Here is a 27406-nt window from a genome sequence, read left to right as displayed (position 1 = left end):
CAAAGCCATCCACAACCTATCTCCTCCATACATCTGTGACATGATCTCCCGGTACCTACCAACACGCAACCTCCGATCCTCTCAAGACCTCCTTCTCTACTCCCCTCTCATCTCTTCTTCCCACAGCCGCATCCAAGACTTCTCCCGTGCTTCCCCCATACTCTGGAACTCTCTACCCCAGCACATCAGACTCTCGCCTACCACAGAAACTTTCAAAAAGAACCTGAAGACTCACCTCTTCCGACAAACCTACAGCCTGCAGTGATCCTGAACCTACTGAACCGCCGCACAACCAGCTCTGCCCTCTCCTAGTGTATCATCACCCATCCCCTGCAGACTGTGAGCCCTCGCGGGCAGGGTCCTCCCTCCTTATGTACCCGTGTGCCTTGTTTTTGCTCATGCTTAATGTATCTGTCTATATTTGCCCCGTATTTCACATGTAAAGCGCCATGGAATGAATGGCACTATAAAAATGAATAATAATAAATAATAATAGAAAATACAGACCAAATGCTGAACGTGTAAATGAGACCTATAGGATTCAGACCGCAATGATTTTTGGTGGGTGATGGAACACTCATATCATCATAAAGGTAATTTCATCAGGACGTTTTAGATGCAAAAATCAAGGCATAGCGCATGGTTTTTATAGTGACAATGCATCTGTGGAAGCCCAGGAGTTCAGGTACCATAGTGGTATTGCCTTCCTCTTGGGAAGGGTGATACCATGCCTGGAGAGGAGGAGAATCCCTTTGACAGGTAATCTGTACATGCAACATATTCTGACTCCAGGTCAAAAGGAGGAGCTCTGAACCCGGTTTTAGGGGAACTTCCCTGGATATACATTCTTGACTGGAGGAGGAGTTAGTTAGTCTGTAGCAGGCAAGGAAGGGTATGTTTCCACGGTAAGTAAACGCTGCTTGTTTGACGCTGCAGCGTCAAACAAGCAGCGTCCAGATGTTCCAGCATAGTGGAGGGGATTTTATGAAATCCCGTCTCCACTATGCGTGGAAACCCGCACGCGGCGGCCCTGCGACTCCGGACATGCTGCGCGTCTTTTCAGATCGCAGCATGTCCGTACACCTTGCGGGGACGCAGCATCCCCGCAAGGCATAACACAGGGCCCTATGGCGAGGGGTGCGATGATCCCGGATGTGTACTGTACACATCCGGCACCATCGCGTCCCAGAAAGGGGGCGGGGCTTAGCGCCGAGCGGCTTCGCCGCTGCGGCGATACCGCCGCCCCTCCGGACCGTGGAGCCATACCCGAACAGTGAAGGAGCATAGGAAAAGTCAGGAGCTAGAGGAGAGATGCAAGTGGGCTCCCTCTAAGCTAGAGCACAGAAACCGGGCACTGGGAGCCCAAGGCTGTGTGCAACTACATGTCCCACGGCAGAACCGGAGGGCAGGAAACTGAAAGAGACTTGCCCACATTACACCTGAGGTACAGCGACAACCAGAGTTACCGTGAACACAGACCCCAAAGAAACGGCTTGAGTTGCCTACCGTGCAGGCACTGTCCCAGGACAGGAGAGAAAGAGTACCTTGTAAGGAAGCCGCAGGCAGCAAGGGACTAATATTCAGCAAAAGAAAAAATCCAGCTCACCATAGTTGTAGTCCCTGGAGGCTCGGAGCACGGAAACACTGTGTCAAGGCGTGAGGAATGCAGGAAATAGAAAAAAATCCAGCTCAACGAGGTGGTGAAAAAGCAAAGTCTTGGTACTTTATTCACTTCATATCAAAAAATAGAGGATAAAACAACAGCACAATATAATTAAAAACACTATCTACGCGTTTCTGGTGACATAGCACCCTTAGTCTTAGTTAACACCCTAATATTCAGCGCACAGTGGAAGGCTCCCAATCTGACCGGACCAAGGGGGTTCAATCCGTTTCCAGGCTTCCTGGACTCCACCGTCACCTGTTGCTAATACCCTGGACTGAGGCGGTCTGTTATCAGTAAACCAGGTAAAGAGACTGCAACCCTATGTCCTCTGTTGATTCTGGCACCACACCATCCTTTCCAAACACACTGGGAGCCCTGGGGACCCAGCTTCACCTGTGGGAAGCGACACCATCTTAGCTGCAGTACTATGACCCCAAGAGGACCCTTTTAAGCAGTGTCGGTCATCCCTGACCGAGTACCACAGATGGCATCACAAACTTTTATTACTTTACAAACCCCTTTAAAGACTGTCCCTTTTACTTTGGCACCCAGGGCCACAGACCGGGTCGCTGCCACTGTGACCACCCCTTTAATAGTGACCAGGATCTGGTACAGAGTAACTCCTAGGCCCTGGAGGGCTTTCCATATCAACCCAAATTACACTGACACGCCCCATATTAGAATTAAAAAAAAAAAAAAACCCACACACTAGAAACACTCAAAAATTTACATAAAAAGTGTTTGAAAACTGAGCAGAAATCCATGTGTGTAAAAGTTTTCATGGGGGATTTTACAGCCAAATAACTTAAACCTTTTTGAATATAACCTTAAATGTGTGGATATAGCATTTGTGTTTTCACCCCCTTCCTTCTCATGTGGAGATAGCCTAAAGCATCAAAGATTTCTAATCTTCTATGTGCACACATTGCGGATTTTCCACTGCGGATTCGCAGCAGTTTTCCATCAGGTTTACAGTACCATGTAAACCTATGGAAAACCAAATCTGCAGTGCACATGGTACGGAAAATGCCACGTGGAAACGCTGCGTTGTATTTTCCGCAGCATGTCAATTCTTTGTGCGGATTCCGTGGCGTTTTACACCTTTTCCATAATAGGAATCCGCTGGTGTAAAACTACTGATGAAATCCACAGAAAATCCTTCGGTAAATTGCAGTGTTTTACCTGCTGATTTTGCAAAAACGGTGCGGAAAAAATCTGCACTCGAATCCGCAACGTGGGCACATAGCCTTAAAGGGCTTTGTTTCTTTGTGCCTACCTTTAGGCCCCTTCCAGATGATTTCTAGGCCAAACAACTCATATACAATGTGTTGCGACAGTGTTGGATCTACTAGAACAACTGTATCCCTCACATAAGATTTCACAGAAGCCGATTTACAAAACATTATGAACTTTAATACAACAAAGTCCAGAAGGATATGGAGACCGTCCATAGCTGTGAGTGCACTCCAATTCGACTCCTGGTAGAACTTCAGGCGGTGATAAGTCATTTGTAGCAGATCAAGAAGGTTTTAAGATTTCGATTGGTGGGAAGATTCGCACGCAGACTCTGCATTTTCCTTCTCCTATAAAAGAAAAAAAAAAAATTAATGCTAGAGGGGCAAAGACATTCTAGGTTTTTAATGCAGATTCCCAGTGGAATGTGAAGGTGCCTATGCACATTAAAAAGGAAAGTCGGCAAAACCGTCCACTTTCAGCAGTATCAGTCGACCATACAACTTGGATGTGGCCTTTTCCTAAGGGCAAATATTAAGAATGAAAGTCAACATATTGGCCCCGATTTGTCATGAAGTTTGTGCCAGATATCTCCTGTCAAACTGCAAAAATTTAGACTTTTACCAGTTTTATGTCAGCAACAGCCAGTTTTTTTTTCCCCTTTTTAAAAGCTTGGGTGGGATGTGGTGTTATGAAGCCCACCTATCAATTAGATCACAGTTTGTGTCACAAAAGTGATGCAAGTTATGCCAACACCTGGCTGGAGTAACATTTCCTGCAAGGCGCACACGAGTTGGAAGATGCTCCAAATTCATTAGATGGCACGCACCTTCTAAGGCAGTGTTCCCCTACTCTGGTCCTCAAGAGCCACCAACAGGTCAAATTTTCAGGATTTCCTTAGTATTGCACAGGTGATTGAATGCTTGTCTGGCCAGGTGATGCAATTAGGAGTTGGGGAACTCTGTTCTAAGGAACATAAGGCATCACATGCCCAGCATAACCTTCATTAAGCCTAGTGTGCAAAAAGTCAGTATTAATGAATCCACGACGTCTTATTTACAAACGGTCAGGGATATAAGCTGCATGCATGAGTACAAGTGAGTTAGGAGAAATAAGAAGAGTTAGGAAGAGTCAGATGGTTGTATAACTTGGACAAGGATCCCAATGCAATGCTCAGACTGGCCGTCAGCTCTCCCGTCCCAAGTGTGACAGCTGAATAGAAATACATGCTCTCACACTTGGGTCATGAGAGGCGACAGCCAGTCCGAGCATTGATCCTCTTGCCTCTCAGGCCCCGGTGTGACTGCATAAGTCACACCAATGGTATGTCCGCCCCTGAAGCCAGTACCCGGCGAAAAACGGTGTTCAGAGATTTTGTTGACAAATGCCATTTAATAGGTCTCCACTAGATATTTGCATATTATCCCTCTGAAATTCTCTGCCATAAAAAGGGACACAAATGACCAAAATGCTACTCTTATTGCTGGTGCCAATAAAATATATACTGTGGAATATAAGGTGGAAGGAGCCTGGCTGTATGTTTCACATGCAGGGGCTGGCTGGCAAATTTTAGCCTGGGGGGCAAGCACACAGCAGTGGCCCATGAGTAGCGGCCCATCCTTAAAGGGGTTGTCGGATCTTAAGCTACATGTCTAGTCACTATGTGTGAATCCTCATATCGTGCGCACTGTGCGCTGTGAGGATTCTCCGGTGCCTGCGCCGGGAACAAGTGGTCTTGTGACTGCAATATATAATATGACACACACACGCACAGCCCCACTGTATAGTGACACACACGCACAGCCCCACTGTATAGTGACATATACGCACAGCCCCACTGTATAGTGACATATACACGCACAGCCCCACTGTATAGTGACATATACACGCACAGCCCCACTGTATAATCACACTCACGCACAGCCCCACTGTATAATCACACTCACGCAGGGCCGGACAGGGACAAAAAAGCAGCCCTGCCACAAAAAACCTCACCAGTCCACATACTCAAACACTCCCCACCCCCAATCAGTGAATTTTGCTATACTTTGTTCTGCCCTTCAACAATCCTCTTAAAGGAGTTATTTGAAGAGCCACATGTGAATGGCGCCGAAGTGCGCATGATCGACCACAGGTCCATTTACATGGTGCTCTTTAGAGCTCCAGCTCTCGGGATCATGGGGGTCTCAGCGGTTGGACCCCGGCGATTCCAAGATCTCGGCATAGGAGATTACTTTGGATAATCCATTTAAATGGATTTTCCAATATTTTTTAAAATTTTCCTATAAAAAAAACTGAAAATAATAAACCAGTATTGACCTTCCCAAAGACCAATGTCGCCTCTCTGACAACCGAACAGGAGAAATGGCACCATGCAGTGTATATATACAGGACAGGAGGAGTGGTACTGTGCAGTGTATATATACAGGACAGGAGGAGTGGTACTGTGCAGTGTATATATACACAGGAGGAGTGGTACTGTGCAGTGTATATATACACAGGAGGAGTGGTACTGTGCAGTGTATATATACACAGGAGGAGTGGTACTGTGCAGTGTATATATACACAGGAGGAGTGGTACTGTGCAGTGTATATATACAGGAGGAGTGGTACTGTGCAGTGTATATATACAGGAGGAGTGGTACTGTGCAGTGTATATATTCAGGAGGAGTGGTACTGTGCAGTGTATATATACAGGAGGAGTGGTACTGTGCAGTGTATATATACAGGAGGAGTGGTACTGTGCAGTGTATATACAGGAGGAGTGGTACTGTGCAGTGTATATATACAGGGGAGTGGTACTGTGCAGTGTATATATACAGGACAGAAGGAGTGGTACTGTGCAGTGTATATATACAGGACAGGAGGAGTGGTACTGTACAGTGTATATATACAGGAGGAGTGGTACTGTGCAGTGTATATATACAGGACAGGAGAAGTGGTACTGTGCAGTGTATATATACAGGACAGGAGGAGTGGTACTGTGCAGTGTATATATACAGGAGGAGTGGTACTGTGCAGTGTATATATACAGTACAGGAGGAGTGGTACTGTGCAGTGTATATATACAGGACAGGAGGAGTGGTACTGTGCAGTGTATATATACAGGACAGGAGGAGGGGTACTGTGCAGTGGATATATACAGGACAGGAGGAGTGGTACTATGCAGTGTATATATACAGGAGGAGTGGTACTGTGCAGTGTATATATACAGAATAAGGCCACATGTTCAGTATTTGGTCAGTATTTTTTATCCGTATTTGTAGCCAAAACCAGGAGTGGGTGATATGTGGTGCATATGTTTCTATTATACTTTCCCTCTGATTGTTCCACTCCTGGTTTTGGCTACAAATACTGATGTAAAATACTGACCAAATACTGATAGTGTGAACGTGGGCTTAATACAGTTACTCATTAGGGTGGAATCACAGCAGAATATGGCATCGGATGTGAGAAGAAAATCGTACCACTTTTGTGGAAGAAAATGGAACCGATTTTTTTTTATACTCTTTATTAGTCCATGTGGCAACATTTCACTTCCATATCAGAGAAATGTTCAGTTATGGATCTGAAACGTTGCCACATTGACTAATAAAGAGTCCGCTAGTTTTCTCACAATTAATTGGAATGATAGATATATAGATACACACACATACATAGTAAGAATAGATACTGAGAATTACACCATTTATGCAGGACAGTAGAAGTATACACAGCTCCCAATATACCGTATGTACTCGAGTATAAGGCAACCCGAGTATAAGCCGAGGCACCTAATTTTGCCACAAAAAACTGCAAAAACGTATTGACTCGAGTATAAGCCGGGTATACATTGTCCCCACATCCCCGTCCTTGTATGCATGGCTCCTTATCCCCGTCCTTATATACATTGCTCCTTATCCCCGTCTTTGTATGCATGGCTCCTCATCCCCGTCCTTGTATGCATGGCTCCTCATCCCCGACCTTGTATGCCTGGCTCCTTATCCCTGTCCTTGTATGCATAGCTCCTTATCCCTGTCCTTGTATGCATAGCTCCTTATCCCTGTCCTTGTAGGCATAGCTGCTCATCCCCATCCTTGTCTGCATGGCTCCCCTGTCCTTGTGTGCATGGCTCCTTATCCCCGTCCTTGTATGCATAGCTCCTTATCCCTGTCCTTGTATGCATAGCTCCTCATCCCCATCCTTGTCTGCATGGCTCCGCTGTCCTTGTGTGCATGGCTCCTTATCCCTGTCTTTGTATGCATAGCTCCTTATCCCCATCCTTGTCTGCATGGCTCCGCTGTCCTTGTGTGCATGGCTCCTTATCCTTGTCCTTGTATGCATAGCTCCTTATCCCTGTCCTTGTATGCATAGCTCCTTATCCCCGTCCTTGTATGCATAGCTCCTTATCCCCGTCCTTGTATGCATAGCTCCTTATCCCCGTCCTTGTATGCATGGCTCCTCATCCCCGTCCTTGTATGCATGGCTCCTCATCCCCGACCTTGTATGCCTGGCTCCTTATCCCTGTCCTTGTATGCATAGCTCCTTATCCCTGTCCTTGTATGCATAGCTCCTTATCCCTGTCCTTGTAGGCATAGCTGCTCATCCCCATCCTTGTCTGCATGGCTCCCCTGTCCTTGTGTGCATGGCTCCTTATCCCCGTCCTTGTATGCATAGCTCCTTATCCCTGTCCTTGTATGCATAGCTCCTCATCCCCATCCTTGTCTGCATGGCTCCGCTGTCCTTGTATGCATAGCTCCTTATCCCTGTCCTTGTATGCATAGCTCCTTACCCCCGTCCTTGTATGCATGGTTCCTATACATTGAGTTTTTGCGGACCGTGTCTCCGTGTGCCAAACACAGAGACATGTCAGTGTTCGTGGGAGCGCACGTATTACACGGACCCATTAAAGTCAATGGGTCCGTGTAAAACACGGACCTCACACACGGACCTTCTCCGTGTGCAGTCCGTGTGGCGTGCAGGAGACAGCGCTACAGTAAGCGCTGTCCCCCCCACATGGTGCTGAAGCCGCCATTCATATCTTCTCTGCAGCAGCGTTTGCTGCATAGAAGATATGAATAATAGTGTTTAAAAGAAAGATCTATGTGTCCGCCGCCCTCCCACCCCCTGTGCGCCCCCCCGCTGTTCTGAAAATACTCACCCGCCTCCCTCGCAGTGTTCTGTGCTGGCCGCCCCTTCTACTGTATGCGGTCACGTGGGGCCGCCGATTAGAGTCATGAATAGGTGGCTCCACCTCCCATAGGGGTGGAGCCGCCTATTCATGACTGTAAATGAGCGGCCCCACGTGACCGCATACAGTAGAAGGCGTGGAATACGAAAACAACACGACTAAAAAAACTCCAAAGAATATAAAGTTAAATAATTAGCAGTAATTTTATTTAGAGAAACAGGTAAGGGTGACAACAGGAAGAGGAAGGGGTACAACAACTAGCACATGCCAGAAATGGACGCTCAGCAGAACATATAATGACATAGGAGGCTGGAACAAATAATATTAAATATGTCTATTGCACAATCGCCACCTAGCCTAACCTAATGAAAAACCCAGCATCTAAGAAAATGAGTGGATGGGATCCATAACAAGTTGAACAAGCATATTACCCGTGTTTGTAGCCAGGAATGTGCAATAGACATATTTAATATTATTTGTTCCAGCCTCCTATGTCATTATATGTTCTGCTGAGCGTCCATTTCTGGCATGTGCTAGTTGTTGTACCCCTTCCTCTTCCTGTTGTCACCCTTACCTGTTTCTCTAAATAAAATTACTGCTAATTATTTAACTTTATATTCTTTGGAGTTTTTTAGTCGTGTTGTTTTCGTATTCCACACTAGTTTGGCGACTGTTTCCAGTCCCGTGTCCATATTTTATATTTATCACAGTAATACTATGACTGTATTTACAGCTAGAAATATCCTGTGATTCTTCTCTCATGAGGTGTGTTAACATTACTCTTACTGTGTTATGCACAGGTTCTTTCTTACTTATGATGATGGACTTCCGTGCCAGGGATAAAGCTTGGCTTGGTACTATCGATCAGGTATTTGGAACAGGAGGTGGTGCACCTCAACCAACGGTTGATCATACATGGGACAATCAGGCCCTTGAAATTGAAAAAATGTTGATACAACGCACGAAATTATGGTGGAACCGTGTCTTTTTAGAAACATATTTCTCGCAAGCTCATTCCGCGAGGCCTACGTATCCGTGCTATCCCTGCTTTTCCAGTGGACGACGAAGGCTGTCACACGTTGGGAGGAAACGTGTATGCAGTCCTTGACCAGCTGGTCGAGGGTGCATACTGCTGTGCCAGATGTGAGCACATTGTGCATTTGGAAGCCCAGATTTTGGATCTAAATGTGCAGCTGGCAACACTGAGATCCATAGACAATATGGAGAGGAGTCTTCTGCTCACAGAGCAGGCGCTCAATGGGATAGATGAGGAGGGGGATGGTAGGATGGAGCTGCAGGACAGTGTGGCAGTTAGCTGGGTGACAGATAGAAGGCGGGGTAGAGGGAAGAGTGCCAGGGAGGCTAGTCCTGATCTGGCACACCCCAATAAGTTTGCTAAGTTGGCAGATGAGGGGGGTGCCAGTACAGGGGTAGCACTGCTGCAGCCAGGCATGTCCTCTGAAAGCCGGAGGAGTGACTGCTCCAGTAAGGAGGGAAATAGGAGAGCAGGGCAGGCCAGACAGGTGCTGGTAGTGGGGGACTCAATTATTAGGGGAACAGATAGGGCAATCTGTCACAAAGACAGGGATCGTCGGACGGTGTGCTGCCTACCTACGACACATCGCTGATCGGGTGGACAGATTACTGGGAGGGGCTGGTGAGGACCCAGCGGTCATGGTGCACATTGGCACAAATGACAAAGTTAGAGGTAGGTGGAAGGTCCTTAAAGATGATTTCAGGGAATTAGGCTGCAAGCTGAAAGCAAGGACCTCCAACGGGTTATTTTCTGAAATACTGCCTGTACCACGTGCCACGCCAGAGAGGCAACGGGAGATTAGGGAGGTTAATAAGTGGCTCAAGAATTGGTGTAGGAAGGAGGGGTTTGGGTTCCTGCAGAACTGGGCCGACTTCTCAGTGGGCTACAGGCTCTACGCTAGGGACGGGCTGCACCTCAATGGGGAAGGGGCAGCTGTGCTGGGGGAGAAAATGGTTAGAAGGTTGGAGGAGTGTTTAAACTAGGGATTGGGGGGAGGGTATTCATTTTATAGGAGGGGAAGATAGTGCAGATAGAGACCTGGACACAAATAAGGAAGTTGGGGGTGGCGGTGGCATGGGGGGTGGGGTTAGAACAGTTAGTAATTTAAGAAAGAATAGAGGTACAGAGAGTAACATCAAGTGCATGTATACTAATGCCAGAAGCCTCGCCAACAAAATGGACGAATTAGAACTAATGTTGTTGGAGCATAATTATGACATGGTGGGGATATCTGAGACGTGGCTGGATGAGAGCCATGACTGGGCTGTTAACTTGCAGGGCTATAGCCTGTTCAGAAATGACCGTACAGATAAGCGAGGGGGTGGGGTGTGTCTGTATGTAAAATCGACCTTAAAACCCATCCTGCGTGATAATATAGGTGAATTTAATGAAAATGTGGAGTCCCTGTGGGTGGAGATAAGGGGAGGGGGAAAAATAATAAATTACTGATAGGGGTTTGTTATAAATCTCCAAAAATAATGGAAGCAATGGAGAATATCCTCGTAAAGCAAATAGATGAAGCTGCGACTCAAGGAGAAGTCATTATTATGGGGGACTTCAACTACCCTGAAATAGATTGGGGAACAGAAACCTGCAGTTCCAGCAAAGGTAATCGGTTTTTGACAACTATGAGAGACAATTACCTTTCACAGCTGGTTCAGGACCCAACAAGGAGGGGGGCACTGCTAGACCTAATATTAACCAACAGGCCAGACCGCATATCAAATATAAGGGTTGGGGGTCACTTGGGGAATAGTGATCACAAAATAATAAGTTTTCATGTAACCTTTAATAAGATGGGTAGTAGGGGGGTGACAAGGACACTAAACTTCAGGAGGGCAAATTTCCAACGGATGAGAGAGGATCTTGGTGCAATTAACTGGGACGATATCCTGAGACACAAAAATACACAAAGAAAATGGGAGACGTTTATTAGCATCCTGGATAGGACCTGTGCACAGTATATACCGTATGGGAATAAACATACTAGAAATAGGAGGAAACCAATATGGCTAAATAGAGCTGTTAGGGGCGCAATAAGGAACAAAAAGAAAGCATTTAGAGAATTAAAGGAAGAAGGTAGTGATGAGGCATTAAATAAATACAGAAAATTAAATAAATTCTGTAAAAAGCAAATCAAGGCAGCAAAGATTGAGACAGAGAGACTCATTGCCAGAGAGAGTAAAAATAATCCCAAAATATTCTTTAACTATATAAATAGTAAGAAACTAAAAAATGACAGTGTTGGCCCCCTTAAAAATAGTCTGGGTGAAATGGTGGATGAGGATGAGGAAAAAGCCAATCTGCTAAATGACTTTTTTTCATCAGTATTTACAAAAGAAAATCCCATGGCAGCCAATATGACTAGTGATAAAAATTCCCCATTAAATGTCACCTGCTTAACCCAGCAGGAAGTACAGCGGCGTCTAAAAATCACTAAAATTGACAAATCTCCGGGCCCGGATGGGATACACCCCCGAGTACTGCAGGAACTAAATACAGTAATTGATAGACCATTATTTTTAATCTTTAAAGAGTCCATAATAACAGGGTCTGTACCACAGGACTGGCGTATAGCAAATGTTGTGCCAATATTCAAAAAAGGGGCAAAAACTGAACTCGGTAATTATAGGCCAGTAAGTTTAACCTCTACTGTGGGTAAAATCCTGGAGGGCATTCTAAGGGATGCTATGCTGGAGTATCTGAAGAGGAATAACCTCATGACCCAGTATCAGCACGGGTTTACTAGGGACCGTTCATGTCAGACTAATTTGATCAGCTTCTATGAAGAGGTAAGTTCCGGACTGGACCAAGGGAACCCAGTGGACGTAGTGTATATGGACCTTTCCAAAGCTTTTGATACGGTGCCACACAAAAGGTTGATACATAAAATGAGAGTAATGGGGATAGGGGAAAATATGTGTAAGTGGGTTGAGAGCTGGCTCAGGGATAGGAAACAAAGGGTGGTTATTAATGGAGCACACTCGGACTGGGTCGCGGTTAGCAGTGGGGTACCACAGGGGTCAGTATTGGGCCCTCTTCTTTTTAACATATTTATTAATGACCTTGTAGGGGGCATTCAGAGTAGAATTTCAATATTTGCAGATGACACTAAACTCTGTAGGGTAATCAATACAGGGGAGGACAATTTTATATTACAGGAGGATTTATGTAAACTAGAAGCTTGGGCTGATAAATGGCAAATGAGCTTTAATGGGGATAAATGTAAGGTCATGCACTTGGGTAGAAGTAATAAGATGTATAACTATGTGCTTAATTCTAAAACTCTGGGCAAAACCATCAATGAAAAAGACCTGGGTGTATGGGTGGATGACAGACTCATATTCAGTGGCCAGTGTCAGGCAGATGCTACAAAAGGCAAATAAAATAATGGGATGTATTAAAAGAGGCATAGATGCTCATGAGGAGAACATAATTTTACCTCTATACAAGTCACTAGTTCGACCACACTTAGAATACTGTGCACAGTTCTGGTCTCCGGTGTATAAGAAAGACATAGCTGAACTAGAGCGGGTGCAGAGAAGAGCGACCAAGGTTATTAGAGGACTGGGGGGTCTGCAATACCAAGATAGGTTATTACACTTGGGGCTATTTAGTTTGGAAAAACGAAGACTAAGGGGTGATCTTATTTTAATGTATAAATATATGAGGGGACAGTACAAAGACCTTTCTGATGATCTTTTTAATCATAGACCTGAGACAGGGACAAGGGGGCATCCTCTACGTCTGGAGGAAAGAAGGTTTAAGCATAATAACAGACACGGATTCTTTACTGTAAGAGCAGTGAGACTATGGAACTCTCTGCCGTATGATGTTGTAATGAGTGATTCATTAATTAAATTTAAGAGGGGACTGGATACCTTTCTGGAAAAGTATAATATTACAGGGTATATACACTAGATTCCTTGATAAGGCGTTGATCCAGGGAACTAGTCTGATTGCGGTATGTGGAGTCGGGAAGGAATTTTTTTCCCCATGGTGGAGTTACTCTTTGCCACATGGGTTTTTTTTGCCTTCCTCTGGATCAACATGTTAGGGCATGTTAGGTTAGGCTATGGGTTGAACTAGATGGACTTAAAGTCTTCCTTCAACCTCAATAACTATGTAACTATGTAACTATGTAACTGCTCATTTACCCTTATGCAGTTATTGGTGGATTTGGATACCACAAAGATTAATACATTTGATGTATCTATAGATGAGGCTCAGAAAAATCTAAGGGGCAGTTGCCCACTTGACAAACTGGCGAGTTTTGAGTTACAAATTGAGAAAAATCTTGACCTTTGTGTCAAGAAGATTCATGAGTCTCAGAGTATTAAATTACAAAGATGTCAAAGATTTTGCCACTAAAAACGTTTTTCATTGGAGGAAACCCAATACACAGCCCTTGAGACTTCCTCGGGCTCCATCCAACAACTCATTATCGAATATAAGTGACTCATCTGAATGGTCTACGTCATCAATGACAACTAGGTCTGGCTCTCGACCTAATCGCACGAAGGATGTGAATTTCCATCCCTATAGACGTACACAGTACAGATCTCCTGACAACAAGAGTAAAAAGGTAATTAACCTAAGTACACATAAACTTACTGATAGTGATCTCTCCCTACTCAGTAAAGGTCTTTCCTTCTCACCTAAATCAAACTTCGACACTTTCTCTGCGATCAAGGATCTTCACTTATTCGCCAGGTCATTATTATTTAAGAGACATTTTTTTGACCCTCATCTATATACTTTATTTCCAACAGAGGAAGAACAACTAACTCTTCAAGACTTGGAAGACTTGTATGTTGAGCAACAAGTAGGTGAAGAGGTAAGATCCCTCCTTCAATCAGGGTCAAATCCAAGAAGTTCCCTCCCCTTGCCTCCTGCCCTAGTATTGATCTCTTTGTTCGGGTTGTCTCCGAGGACTTCCTTCATATACTGCGGGGGATAGTCCGGGACAACCTGAGCAGAGATGAGCGTACTAGATTGGACGTCCTGCGGGCTCTCCCTGATGTAGTGCTAAAGCCGGCCGATAAAGGTGGTAACATCGTAATCTGGCCTACGGCCCTATATGAAAAAGAAGCCCTAAGACAATTAAATAACAAAGCCTGTTATAAACGGCTTATATTTAATCCATTATTGTCTTTTAATGGGCAACTTCTGAAAATCTTGAATGACGCAGTAACTGATGGTACCATCACCAAGGAGCTGGCTTTGGCACTACAGGTACAGGAACCTATGGTATCCACCATGTACCTGTTACCTAAGATACACAAAAAACTTGAGAGTCCCCCGGGACGTCCAATCATTTCTGGGCCTGGGAACTTCTTGGAAAACACTAATCGGTGGATCGATTCGAAATTGAAACCCCTAGTGGAAAGTCTTCCTTCATTTCTACTCGACACGGGTGAATTCTTGAAGAGGGTTGACGGTCTCCAGATGGGTCATGACATGTTAATGGTTACTGGTGATATAGAATCACTGTATACCAGTATCAAACACAATGACTGTTTGACCGCTACTAAATATTTTCTTGAATTGTCTGATTTACCTCGGGGGATCGGCCACCTTATTCTTGTTCTCCTCGAGTTCTCCTTAACCCATAACTTTTTTATATTCAAAGGGTCCTTCTACCTGCAGCTCCAGGGCACCGCTACGGGTGCCTCCTTTGCGCTGGCTTACGCTAATTTGTTCCTGGGGCTGTGGGAGAAGGACCTTGCCCTGTCAGATCAGTCGTCGATGGACCGCATCCCCATTTGGATGCGGTACATCGACGACATTTTTCTGATCTGGCAGGGAGACCCCGAATCACTTCAGAAATTCATGGAATTTTTGAATAGAAATGATCAAAATATTCTCGTCACCTACCATAGTGATAGAGATAAGATAGACTTCTTAGATGTAACTGTATGGCGGGATGAAAAAGATTCACTTCAAACCACCATATATAGGAAGGAAACGTCCACCAAGAGTTTGCTCCATGCGTCATCTGCTCACCCTAAGCACATGATCAATTCGGTCCCAATTGGACAGTTCCTTCGACTTCGAAGGATCTGTTCTAATGACGCAGATTTCGAACTAAAGGCCAGGGATCTATGTGAGATTTCATGAGCGTGGTTATGCGAGACGTAGTATCAAGAGAGCTTATAACAGAGCTAAATATTCCACCAGACATTCTTTGCTTTATGCACGTGATACTCGTAATACCCCTTCCAATAAAATACGGTTTATCACCAATTACCATGCTCAGTTCTCTCGCATGAAAGACTGTCTTCAAAAGGCATGGCCAATCCTGCGCACAGATTCCGTCCTCAAACAGATCCTTCCTGATAAACCAAGTGTGACCATCCGTCGTTCTAAAAATCTAAGGGACTATTTAGTCAGAAGCCACTATCAGGGTGGTCAGAGACAGAGTTTTATTGACGGGGTGGGTCCGGGATGTGGGTGTGTCCCTTGTGGTCGATGTGTCGCCTGTCCTAATGTGGACCGCACGGACACGTTTACAAATTCATCTAGATCTAGGACCTATACCATCAGGAAACACATTACGTGTGCCACAAAAAATGTGGTTTATTTTGCTATGTGCCCGTGTGGCCTAATATATATTGGACTAACCACACGCCAATTGAAGGTCCGCGTGCGTGAACACGTGTTGGGCATTGAGGCGGCCGTCGGCCACACGGACATATCCACACTCCGCACCCTACCCCGTCATTTTAAGCTATATCACGAATGCGATAGCTCTACGCTTAGAGTGAGAGGGATCGACACTGTCGATCCAGGTATCCGCGGAGGTAAAGTGAGCTCCAGACTTGCGCAACAAGAGTCCAGATGGATCTGGACATTAGACACGGTCCATCCAAAAGGACTCAATGAGAACATTAGCTTTGTACCATTTTTATAAATTTGACCGTTGTACTAGCATATGTGTTGTTTTTATTTTCTTACTTATGTGTTTTTATTTTTCAGCCCTACTGTAATATCCTCTCCATGACGAAATTCTTTATATGTTATGACCATGTACTGATGCTGTCTTCTATATGGACTTTTGCCTTCTGAAAAAACTGTGTGATCCCTTCAACCTTAGACGTGGGAGATGAATTTCTTTTAACTTTCTCACCGTTGCTGCCATAATTGTTTGCGTCTGCAGTCGATCTACTATATGAAATGTCATATGCCTTTTTGTGATTCTCTGTGTATTAGTAGGATTTCCTGCACTAGCATCAGCATTTATATTTATTTTTGGCCCATTGTTAAGTGAGTTGTTGCATCTTATTTATCTCTCCCCTTACCAGCCCGATCCTAGTACGCGTGCGCTGCATGGCCCCAGTTCTCTCGCTGGCTTGCGGCGTCTCCCCTGACGACGACGCCGCCGGGCGTCCTGTTGCCATGGTAGCGCGCGCGTCACAGGAAGTGACGGTGTGGCTACATCATTTCCGCCCTATTCACATGGCGCTGCAGCGTCTCGTCGCTGTGGCAATGGGTGCATCACATGTGATGTTAATCTTTAGACGCTGTGCGTTCATTGGCGCTTACATAGTCCTTCACAGCATCTGACCCCTTCTCATGGTCCGGACCACCTGGTCATTAACTAAAGTACACTCTGATTGGGGCACAGGGCTTTTTAATGCGTGCACGTCCTCTTCCTGTCTCACCCCTTGAGAAAGGCTACAGTGCCGAAACGCGCGTCGGGGAGGACGCTCCTGGACATTTCCTGGCTACAAACACGGGTAATATGCTTGTTCAACTTGTTATGGATCCCATCCACTCATTTTCTTAGATGCTGGGTTTTTCATTAGGTTAGGCTAGGTGGCGATTGTGCAATAGACATTTAATATTATTTGTTCCAGCCTCCTATGTCATTATATGTTCTGCTGAGCGTCCATTTCTGGCATGTGCTAGTTGTTGTACCCCTTCCTCTTCCTGTTGTCACCCTTACCTGTTTCTCTAAATAAAATTACTGCTAATTATTTAACTTTATATTCTTTGGAGTTTTTTTAGTCGTGTTGTTTTCGTATTCCACACTAGTTTGGCGACTGTTTCCAGTCCCGTGTCCGTATTTTATATTTATCACAGTAATACTATGACTGTATTTACAGCTAGAAATATCCTGTGATTCTTCTCTCATGAGGTGTGTTAACAATACAGTAGAAGGCGCGGTCAGACCAGGAAGCATCGACAGCCAACGAGGGAAGCGGGTGAGTATTTTCAGAACAGCGGGGGGGTGCACAGGGGGGGGGGCGGCGGACACATAGATCTTTCTTTTAAACGCTATTATTCATATCTTCTATGCAGCAAACGCTGCTGCACAGAAGATATGAATCGCGGCTTCAGCACGATGCAGTGTACCACACACGTGGGTACCACACGCTCCGTGTGGTACCCACTCGGCACACGGGCGGCACACGTGTGCCGCACGTATGGCCTACGTGAGCTCACGGGCACACGGATAACTCCGGTACCGATTTTTTCCGGTACCGGAATTATCTGGACGTGTGGGACAGCCCTTAGACTGTTTGGGAAGACCTGGGGCTTCATTAGGTGTGCCATTATTGTGCACGTGATAAATTAATGTTGCGGCACGGAGCCTTTACAACTTTCAAGGCCGGGAGGTATGCACTGTGCGCCACTATATTGCCCACTACAAATAATGCTATTCCTGCATTATGAGGTCTAGTAGAACTTCACAACATTTATCTTCGGAATTCCTTATTATTCCTCTCCCTCCTAAGATTGTAGATTCAGTCTGGGAGAAATTTTTCCAAGAGTCCACAGAAACAAGCATAATATGATGCAACCCTACGAGCTTTTGCCATTGGCACATAGTGAAAACTAACCACGAGAGTCTTCTGCAGTCTATGGAGCTGAGCCAGAATGTTGTTACACACGGCAGTGTTCTCCACCAGGATTTGCTGTCTGGCCTCAATATCCAGTAGTTTCTGGTTTCTTTCATTTTTTGTCTGAAAAGTACAAGAGAAGGAGATTTCCAGATGTAGAACGTGTCACAGAACAGTAGGAATCATGTATGAGAACAATTCTACACAGCGCTATTGAAGAACATTGGAATCATGGCTGCCAAGTGTCCCCATCCAGTAGGACAGGCTTGGCCGACATCCTAGGCGCAACTATCACTTATCGGCCCAGTGACATCATGAGGTAGTCTAGTGAACGGACTTCACAAACTCATAGCAATATGGGGATTAGTAAGCAGGAGATGTGCCTCACGTAATGTCATGCTGGGGCACATTGAGTAGCAGATACATTCAGGATATCCGGCAGAGGATTAATTATGCAAGTGTGAATTCTGCCCTTGTTCTACTGACATGGACGACCATACTGGACGGCAGATAAATCTTTTTGTTCCTCTTTATTTGGCACAGGTTTAGAAATCGGGATCAGCTGCCAGAAATTTAACATTGGTTTTGATAAAAGTACAGCATAAGGCAGGAAACTTAGCCCCTAAAGACATAATTCTGGAGTAAAATCTTTGAAAAATTGGAACATATTCGTGTTTTGTTTTTTTTCCCCCCCTTTTGGCATTTTCAGACCAGTTTTACTCGGTTCTGACAAAACAGGCAAACTGGGATAGTTGCATTGTGACAGCCGCTCATCAAATCCATGATGAACGCCACAAGTGTTAAGCTGCCATCACACTAGGGCTATGTCTCCACGTTCAGGATGGCCGGCGGTTTCGCCGCAGCGGCGAAGCCGCTCGGCGCTAAGCCCCGCCCCCTTTCTGGGACGCGATCATGCCGGATGTGTTAACTCTTCACATCCGGGATGATCGCTCTCTCCCATAGCGCCCTGTGATATGCCTTGCGGGGACGCTGCGTCCCCGCAAGGTGTACGGACATGCTGCGATCTGAAAAGACGTGCAGCATGTCCAGAGTCGCAGGGCCGCCGCGTGCGGGTTTCCACGCATAGTGGAGACGGGATTTCATAAAATCCCCTCCACTATGCTGGAACATCTGGACGCTGCTTGTTTGATGCTGCAGCTCTGCGCAGCGTCAAACAAGCAGCGTTTCCTGACCGTGGAAACATACCCTAGCAGTATTTGGTCAGTATTTTACCTCAGTATTTGTAAGCCAAAACCAGGAGTGGGTGATAAATACAGAAGTGGAGCATATGTTTCTATTATACTTTTCCTCTATTTGTTCCACTCCTGGTTTTGGCTACAAATACTGATGTAAAATACGGACCAAATACTGCTAGTGTGACGGCAGCCTAAATATGGCTGGAAGTAGGATTTGTGGCAATGTGCACATAGGAAACCCTGTCAAAAACCCTTTCATATCTGTACAAATTCTGCGGTAGTCGCAATTTGTACAATGGGGTTATTTCTGCAGCAGGTACACAGAGTTTTGCAAACTCCATTCATATGGAGCGGCACAGTCACTGAAGATTTTGCAGCAAGTTGACAAAATATCAATGAATCGCTCATTCACACATACTCTTAGTTTTGCATTGACATTAGAAAAATATAAAGAAAGAAATAAGGGGGCTATGATGTCAGTTTTTCACAGGCTAATTTTTTTCCTCTCATTACATTACGTCCAAACTTTGATGACCCTCTGATGAAATTCTGCACCAAACCAGTGATGAATTTAGGACCATTTTTTTCTCATTAAAAGGACACCTGAATGAACCCTTAAAAGTTTGGGTACAAAAAAAAGGAAAACTTAATTTTTAAAAGATGGGAAATAAAGACGTAAATATAAAGCCTCAAAAGATCAAGATGAACACCGTTCACCATGTCGCCTCCAGTCATGTTCTTTCCTTCCACCAGATCCTCCATTGCCTCCATCACAAATCCTCAGAAATCTTCTGAAAATCTTTTCTTAAAATCTGGACATTTTAAGCTCAATGGACGATGCAGGAAGTTACTTTAGAAGAAAAAAAAAATGAAACCTACAAGATGAAGCTCCACACACCGCATTCAGGTGCAGTAAATCCTGCCTATCACTAGTGTTGATTACCTCCAGGGTGTGCAGCTCCCAAAGTCAGAAAATTGGACAAACAACTTAGGGAAGGGATCCAAATCACACGTGATGTGTCATAAATTTAGGCTACTTTCACACATCAGGTTTTTTGCATCAGGCACAGTCCGGCAAATGTTGGAAAAAACAGATCTGGCGCAGATTGTGAAAAACTGATGTGACGGATCCGTTTTTTCAACGGATCTGACTAGCATATCCAGAACATTGGATAAAAAAAAAATTTGGAGCATGCTCAGTTTAAAAAAAACAGAATCCCGAGCCAAAATCCATCATTTTCCGGATCCGACACCTTCCGGCTCCCATAGGTTTCCATTCTAGCAAACAGCCGGAAGCGCCACATCTGGCGCTTCCGGCTTTTTTGCCGGAGACAAAAAACGTTGCTATGGACTTTGTTCCAGAAACCAGAAACGGCAGATTTGCTGGATCCAGCGAAAACCGGACGAAACGTAGTGTCATCCAGCGCAATCCGGCACTAATACAAGTCTATGTGGAAAAAAATGGATCCTCAGAACGTTGGTTTTATAAAATTTAGCCTTAGGGTATGTGTCCACGTTCAGGATTGCATCAGGATTTGGTCAGGATTTTTCATCAGTATTTGTAAGCCAAAACCAGGAGTGGAACAATTAGAGGGAAAGTATAATAGAAACACATCACCACTTCTGCATTTAATTATCACCCACTCCTGGTTTTGGCTTACAAATACTGATGAAAAATCCTGACCAAATCCTGATGCAATCCTGAGCGTACTCTAAGGGTATGTTTCCACGGTCAGTAAACGCTGCTTGTTTGACGCTGCAGCGTCAAACAAGCAGCGTCCAGATGTTCCAGCATAGTGGAGGGGATTTTATGAAATCCCGTCTCCACTATGCGTGGAAACCCGCACGCGGCGGCCCTGCGACTCCGGACATGCTGCGCGTCTTTTCAGAACGCAGCATGTCCGTACACCTTGCGGGGACGCAGCGTCCCCGCAAGGCATATCACAGGGCCCTATGGCGAGGGGTGCGATGATCCCGGATGTGTACTGTACACATCCGGCACCATCGCGTCCCAGAAAGGGGGCGGGGCTTAGCGCCGAGCGGCTTCGCCGCTGCGGCGAACCCGCCGGCAAGCCGTACCGTGGAGCCATACCCTCAGGGTATGTGTCCACGTTCAGGTTTGCTTCAGGCTTTGGTCAGGATTTTATGCAGGTAAAATCCTGACCAAAAATGCACCTGAAGTCACTGGCAGGTCACCTGCGGTGTTCCTGCGTGTTTTGCTCATTGTAGCCACATGCTGCGTTCTGAAAAAACGCAACGCATGTGCGTTTTTGCGGGAAAAACGCATGCGTTTTTTAATGCACAGTGGAGACGGGATTTCATTAAATCCCCTCCACTATGCTGTAACATCTGGACACTGCGTTTTTTTCAAAAACGCAGCGTTTCCTGAACGTGGACACATACCCTTAGGCTACTTTCACACATCAGGTTTTCTCTGTCAGGCTCAATCCGGCTAAACTTCAAAAAAACGGATCCGGAACCGGATCGAGTGCGGCTCGAATATCCAATCTAACCCAAACATTGTTTTGAAAAAAAAGTCAGACTTGTGTATGGCCTCGTAGAATAAGGCTACTTTCACACTAGCGTCGTGCACTGCACGTCGCTATGCGTCGTTTTGTAGAAAAAACACATCCTGCAAAAGTGCTTGCAGGATGCGTTTTTTCTCCATAGACTTGCATTAGCGACGCAGTGCGATGCATTGACACACGTCGTGCGACGGTTGCGTCGTGTTGCGTCGGTCCGTCGCCACCAACATTTTTTGGTGCATCGTGTCCACCCCCTCCTCCCCGCACCTCACAATGGGGCAGCAGATGCGTTGAAAAACTGCATCCGCTGCCCCCGTTGTGTGGCGCTTGTGTGAAAGTAGCCTTACATTGGTCCAAGTACAATCAATGTTTTGTCGTATTGCCCACGGACCAAAAATACAGTCGTCTGAACCTGCCCTAAAGAGAGCAAAAGTGAAAATTTTACAATTGCAGCTTTTTGGTCACCTCATCTCCCTCTAAAAAATGCAAACTTCATATTTATTCCAAAAAACAACTCGCCAGATCTCTGGAAATGGAGACACTATAGCCACAATTTTTTTTTTTCAAAATTTCACAATTTCTTTGCCAATAATTAAATAATTTTAAAAAATACATATACTAATTTGATATCACCATAATTGTACGGACCTGAAGAATCATGGTGCCAAGTCATTTTTGGGATGTCTGAATGAGGTCTGAGGGTTGGATCACAAAGAGATTTGTGATGTGGATTTTGCTATAAAATCTACATTGAAAAAAAATTCAAATGCATGTTGTATAAGCTTCCTATTTATGTAAATGGCAAAACGATCCTAGAATATGTACACAAATATTTTTTTTTAGAAGTTTTTGGAGCACAAACTGAGCAGAAAGCTCAAAAATCTCAAATTTCTAAATTCCTCAATAACCTTGACCCTGATTTTCCAGACCGGCAATGTCTTGATGAAGGGGTGTGCTGCAGTCAGAGGCTCCTGATTTAATAATAGATGCAGGCCACGTTCACACATTGAGTATTTGATGAATTTTTTTTACCTCAGTATTTGTAAGCTGAAACCAGGAGTGGTTAAAAAATACAGAAGTGGTGATGTGCTTCTATTATACTTTTCGTCTGATTGTTCAAACTACTGATTTTGGCTTACAAATCCTCAATGTGTGAATATGGCCTAAGATTTCTGGCATAAGGAACGCTGCCGATCATCTAATTCATGACAGTCTGTGGTGTTCCTTACTTTCTCACTGAAATATCTCAGAGAAACTGAGAAAGTGTTGTTCAGCCTATTTTATTTGATGAATCTGAGCTTATGAGTTTCCGCTCAGTTTCTGCTCCGAAAACCTAGCAAAAACGCTCCATGTGCACAAAGCATTATTCTACGATCCCACTATGAGCTTTTAAGTGAGTAAATTAGGTTACTTGTGTTTTTTAACGTGCGTTTTTATCGCGTTTTGGTCTCTCTTTGCTTTGTCATGTCTTACATAAAGCTGCTTTGTTTTTGATACTTCCTGGTATTGAGCTCTGACAAAGCTTTATTCATACTATCATGTGTGGATTACATGCATGTTTTACCTGCAGATTTTCCACATCTAAGGCCGGAGTCACACTACAGCGAGATACGGCCTCGCAGGTTAAAAACAAGCTCTGGCACCGGCACTCCAGAGCGGAGTGTACGGCCACATAGCAATACATAGAGCCGCACGCTCCGCTACGGAGTGCCGGTGCCAGAGCTTGTTTTTAACCTGCGAGACTCGGCCATATCTCACTGTAGTGTGACTCCGGCCTAAGGCTACATTCCCCCCGATGAGCTTTCATTACGGCCGGTTTCACACGTCAGTGGCTCCGGTACGTGAGGTGACAGTTTCCTCACGTACCGGAGACACTGACACACGTAGACCCATAAAAATCAATGCATCTGTTCAGATGTCATTGATTTTTTGCGGACCGTGTGCGGACCGTGTCTCCGTGTGCCAAACACGGAGACATGTCAGTGTTCGTGGGAGCGCACGTTTTACACGGACCCAATAGAGTCAATGGGTCCGCGTAAAACACGGACCTCACACGGACATTCTCCGTCTGGGGTCCGTGTGCGTGCCGGAGACAGCGCTACAGTAAGCGCTGTCCCCCCCACATGGTGCTGAAGCCGCGATTCATATCTTCCCTGTAGCAGCGTTTGCTATAGAGAAAATATGAAGAATAGTGTTAAAAATAAAGATTTAGGTGTCCGCCGCCCTCCCACCCCCTGTGCGCCCCCCCGCTGGTCAGAAAATACTTATCCGGGTCCCCCGTCGGCTGTCGCTCCTTCCTGGTCTGGCCGCGCCTCCTACTGTATGCGGTCACGTGGGGCCGATCAATTCCAATCATGAATAGTCGGCTCCGCCCCTATGGGAGGTGGAGCCACATATTCATGACTGTAAATGATCGGGCCCACGTGACCGCATGCAGGAGAAGCCGCGGCAAGACCAAGAAGGAGCGACAGCCGACGGGGGACCCGGGTAAGTATTTTCTGACCAGCGGGGGGGGCGCACAGGGGGTGGGGGGGCGGCGGACACCTAAATCTTTATTTTTAACACTATTCTTCATATTTTCTCTGCAGCAAACGTTACTGCAGAGAGGATATGAATCGCAGCTTCAGCACCATGCAGAGTGGGTACCACACGCTCCGTGTGGTACCCACTCGCCATACGGGCGGCACACGTGTGCCGCAGGTATGGCCTCCGTGAGTTCCCAGGCACACGGACACGGATAACTCCGGTACCGATTTATTCCGGTACCGGAATTATCTGGACGTGTGGGACAGCCCTACAATTGAGTGCGTTTTGTTACCATGCCTTTTTATCATGGTTTTGATGCTACGGCATTTCTCTCTTCTTGGTGTGTCATACTTTAAATAAAGCTGTTTTGTGTTTGATACTGCCTGGTATTTGGCTTTGACAACATTTTATTGACATATTAGGTGGGGAATACATGCGTTTTTGATGTGTTTCTTCCATGGAAATTCTCTTAAAATCTTTGTTTGCTTTTTACCTGTGGATTTTCCGCATCTAATGCAAGTCTGTGGGGAAATTCAACACAGAAAACTCAGCTTACCAGCATGGGAAATTGTCATGCGCCGCAGGTCCATTTACGCAGCATTAAAATGAAACACAGTGGGCATGAGATATAATTCCCATCCAGTTTGCTGAAACTGTAATATGCTGCGTTTTTGATGGAGCAAAAGTACACAGGGTCAAAAACTCATCGTAGGCTGTAGAGCTCTTTTTTCCTTGTTTTTTTTTTTTCTTCAAAACACGTACACAAAAATCACTAAACCTCCTCTCCCCCTTTATTTTTGAAACAGTTTTTTTCACCCAGAAAAATCTACACACAAAAAAACTTCAGTGTGAACCCTTTGGTATGTTCATACTATTTTTTTTTTTAGGTGGAAATAAAATTACCTAATTTTGAAGAAAATCCCATTTAGCTTTTAGACTAGGTTTTCAGAACTTAAGGTATGTGCAAAAAGAGGGTTTTTTTTTAGGAGGTTTTGGAGTAGAAACTGAATAATAACTCATAAAATCCTCCTTAAAAAAACGAAAAACTCCCAAAACTTGGAGGCTCTGCGCTGAAAACGTTTCAAAAATGCGTAATGTGCACATAGCCAGAATCATTTAAAAAAAAATATTTTTCATATATTTTCCTTTTATGACTTTTTTTTTTAACAAGGCTATTTGCAGCTTTTTAATTTGAGCGTATAAAGCTTGAAGCAGATTTCATGAGGAATCCACATCAAAGAAGTAAGATGTCACTTCATTATTTTCTGTTGGGAGTGTTTTCAGAAACCTCAAAAAAAAAAAAAGATAAAAAAACACAGGCCCTGATTTATCAAAGTGTTTTTCGCCAGAAATCTGCAGTAAAACACTTTGAGAAAAGTCCCAATTTTGAATCTTTTGGCATTTTTGCGGCAGAATCTCCACGTTCCATCAAAGTAGACAGAGCTGGGGAGATCGGGGATGTGACACAACAGCTGGACTAATTGGTGACATGGTGCAGTGTACCTTGCCCCAGAAGATTTGTGGCAAGTCGCATGGAGGCGCATGTCACTTTTCAGACTCATCTGATTCTTAACTAATCTGGCGCCCCTGACCCCAGCTTTTGTGAACAACACCGGACTTTATGAATCGGGGCCTCATTGTATGAACAGCAATGTAGACTTCAATTTGAACTTGATGAAGAGTGTTTAAAAAGCATTTGAAGTAAATTTTTATGTGGATTTTAGAAGTGATCCTCCTCAAGTTTAAATATTCCCAAGGAGATTCTGAAATTCACGTGTTTTTTGTTTTGTAAGATGACAAAGTTTTGACACTGCACCTTTTGATGTGTTTTTCAACAGTGTTTTTGATGTTTTCTACGCACTTGTAGACTTAAATGGGTGAATGGCAGTGTTTCGGTCAGTGAAAAAAAACTTGCATCAGGATTACCACCTCGAACAACATTGGTCCGAGTGCTATCCAATATAAAAATCAGATAGCACTTATCCAATGTATACGGCAGTGTGAGCGAGCCCTCAGAACAAAAATTTTATACATAGAATTTACCGTAAGTTACGGTATGTTCTTCTAAAAAATCATTTACGCCTTTTTATTAATCCATCATTGGTTCCCGTACTGACCAGCTCCTGAGGTCGGCTGTTCATATAATCACCGCTCTTTTATGGTAATGAACCAGCTATTGAGGTAGACTATTCCACAGAAGATTTGTCTCCTCTGGAAATTGAATATTTTTTCCTTCTGGCGGAGCGAGTGCCGCCTAAAAAAGTCTATTAAAAAAATATTCAAAGGAATAAAAATAAGCAAGTCTATGTAAAAATGGCTTTCAGGGCATTTGTTCAGGATACTGAATGTATTTAAACCGGTTTAAAAAAATGGCATGTCCATTCTTCTGGCGTTTTCCATTTCTAAGGCCGGGGGTCACACCAAACGTAGTAAAATACGGTCTGTATTTTACATATGTAATACGCAGAAATGATCCCAAAATAGTGATCCGTATGTCATCCGTAGGCAGGGTGTGGCAGCGTATTTTGTGCATATAAACCTCCGTACAGTATGTAATCCGTACAGCGAGAGGATCCATGGGCAGAAATATTCATGAAAACATATATACAGTCTATATATATATATATATATATATATATATATATATATATATATATATATATATATATATATATATTTATATTTAATGCAGCGCTAGATAGCTTAAAAGCCGGTAATTCAATTGCCGGCTTTTGCTATCTCCTTCCCAAACCTGACATGATATGAGACACGGATTACATACAGTAAACCATCTCATATCCCTTATTTTTAACATATTCCTCACTAATAATGTTCCAAGTGTCTGTGTGCAAAATTTTGGGGCTCTAGCTGTTAAAATAAAGGGTTAAATCGCGGAAAAAACTGGCGTGGGTCTTCAATTGGATTGAGAGTATAATAAACTATTACAACACCCTGTGTCTTTATTTCATTAAAATACTTTTTTCATAATGTGTGTGTTTTACTAACCGTTTCGTACTATTGGATTAATAATGGATAGGTGACATAATTGACGCCTCTCCATTATTAATCTGGCTTAATGTCACCTTACAATAGCTAGGTGACATTAACCCTTCATTACCCCATATCCCACCGCTACACGGGAGTGGGAAGAGAGTGGCCAAGTGCCAGAATAGGCGCATCTTCCAGATGTGCCTTTTCTGGGGTGGCT

At 44.6% G+C, this 27406-nt stretch overlaps 1 long non-coding RNA gene across 1 annotated transcript; it reads right to left on the bottom strand.

Moving 5' to 3' along the window:
- Positions 1-1701: 1701 nt before the first annotated feature.
- On the bottom strand, positions 1702-20051 carry LOC143818597 (uncharacterized). The gene is made up of 3 exons (XR_013224630.1): positions 19865-20051; positions 17952-18074; positions 1702-3249 (listed from the first exon to the last, which is right to left on the bottom strand). It is a non-coding gene; the product is annotated as an uncharacterized LOC143818597 (long non-coding RNA).
- Positions 20052-27406: the final 7355 nt, after the last annotated feature.

This window comes from Ranitomeya variabilis, chromosome 3, assembly GCF_051348905.1.
Source record: "Ranitomeya variabilis isolate aRanVar5 chromosome 3, aRanVar5.hap1, whole genome shotgun sequence".
Taxonomy (NCBI): domain Eukaryota; kingdom Metazoa; phylum Chordata; class Amphibia; order Anura; family Dendrobatidae; genus Ranitomeya; species Ranitomeya variabilis.
The sequence above is the reverse complement of the archived record's forward strand: the minus strand, read 5'-3'. Positions and strand labels throughout refer to the sequence as shown.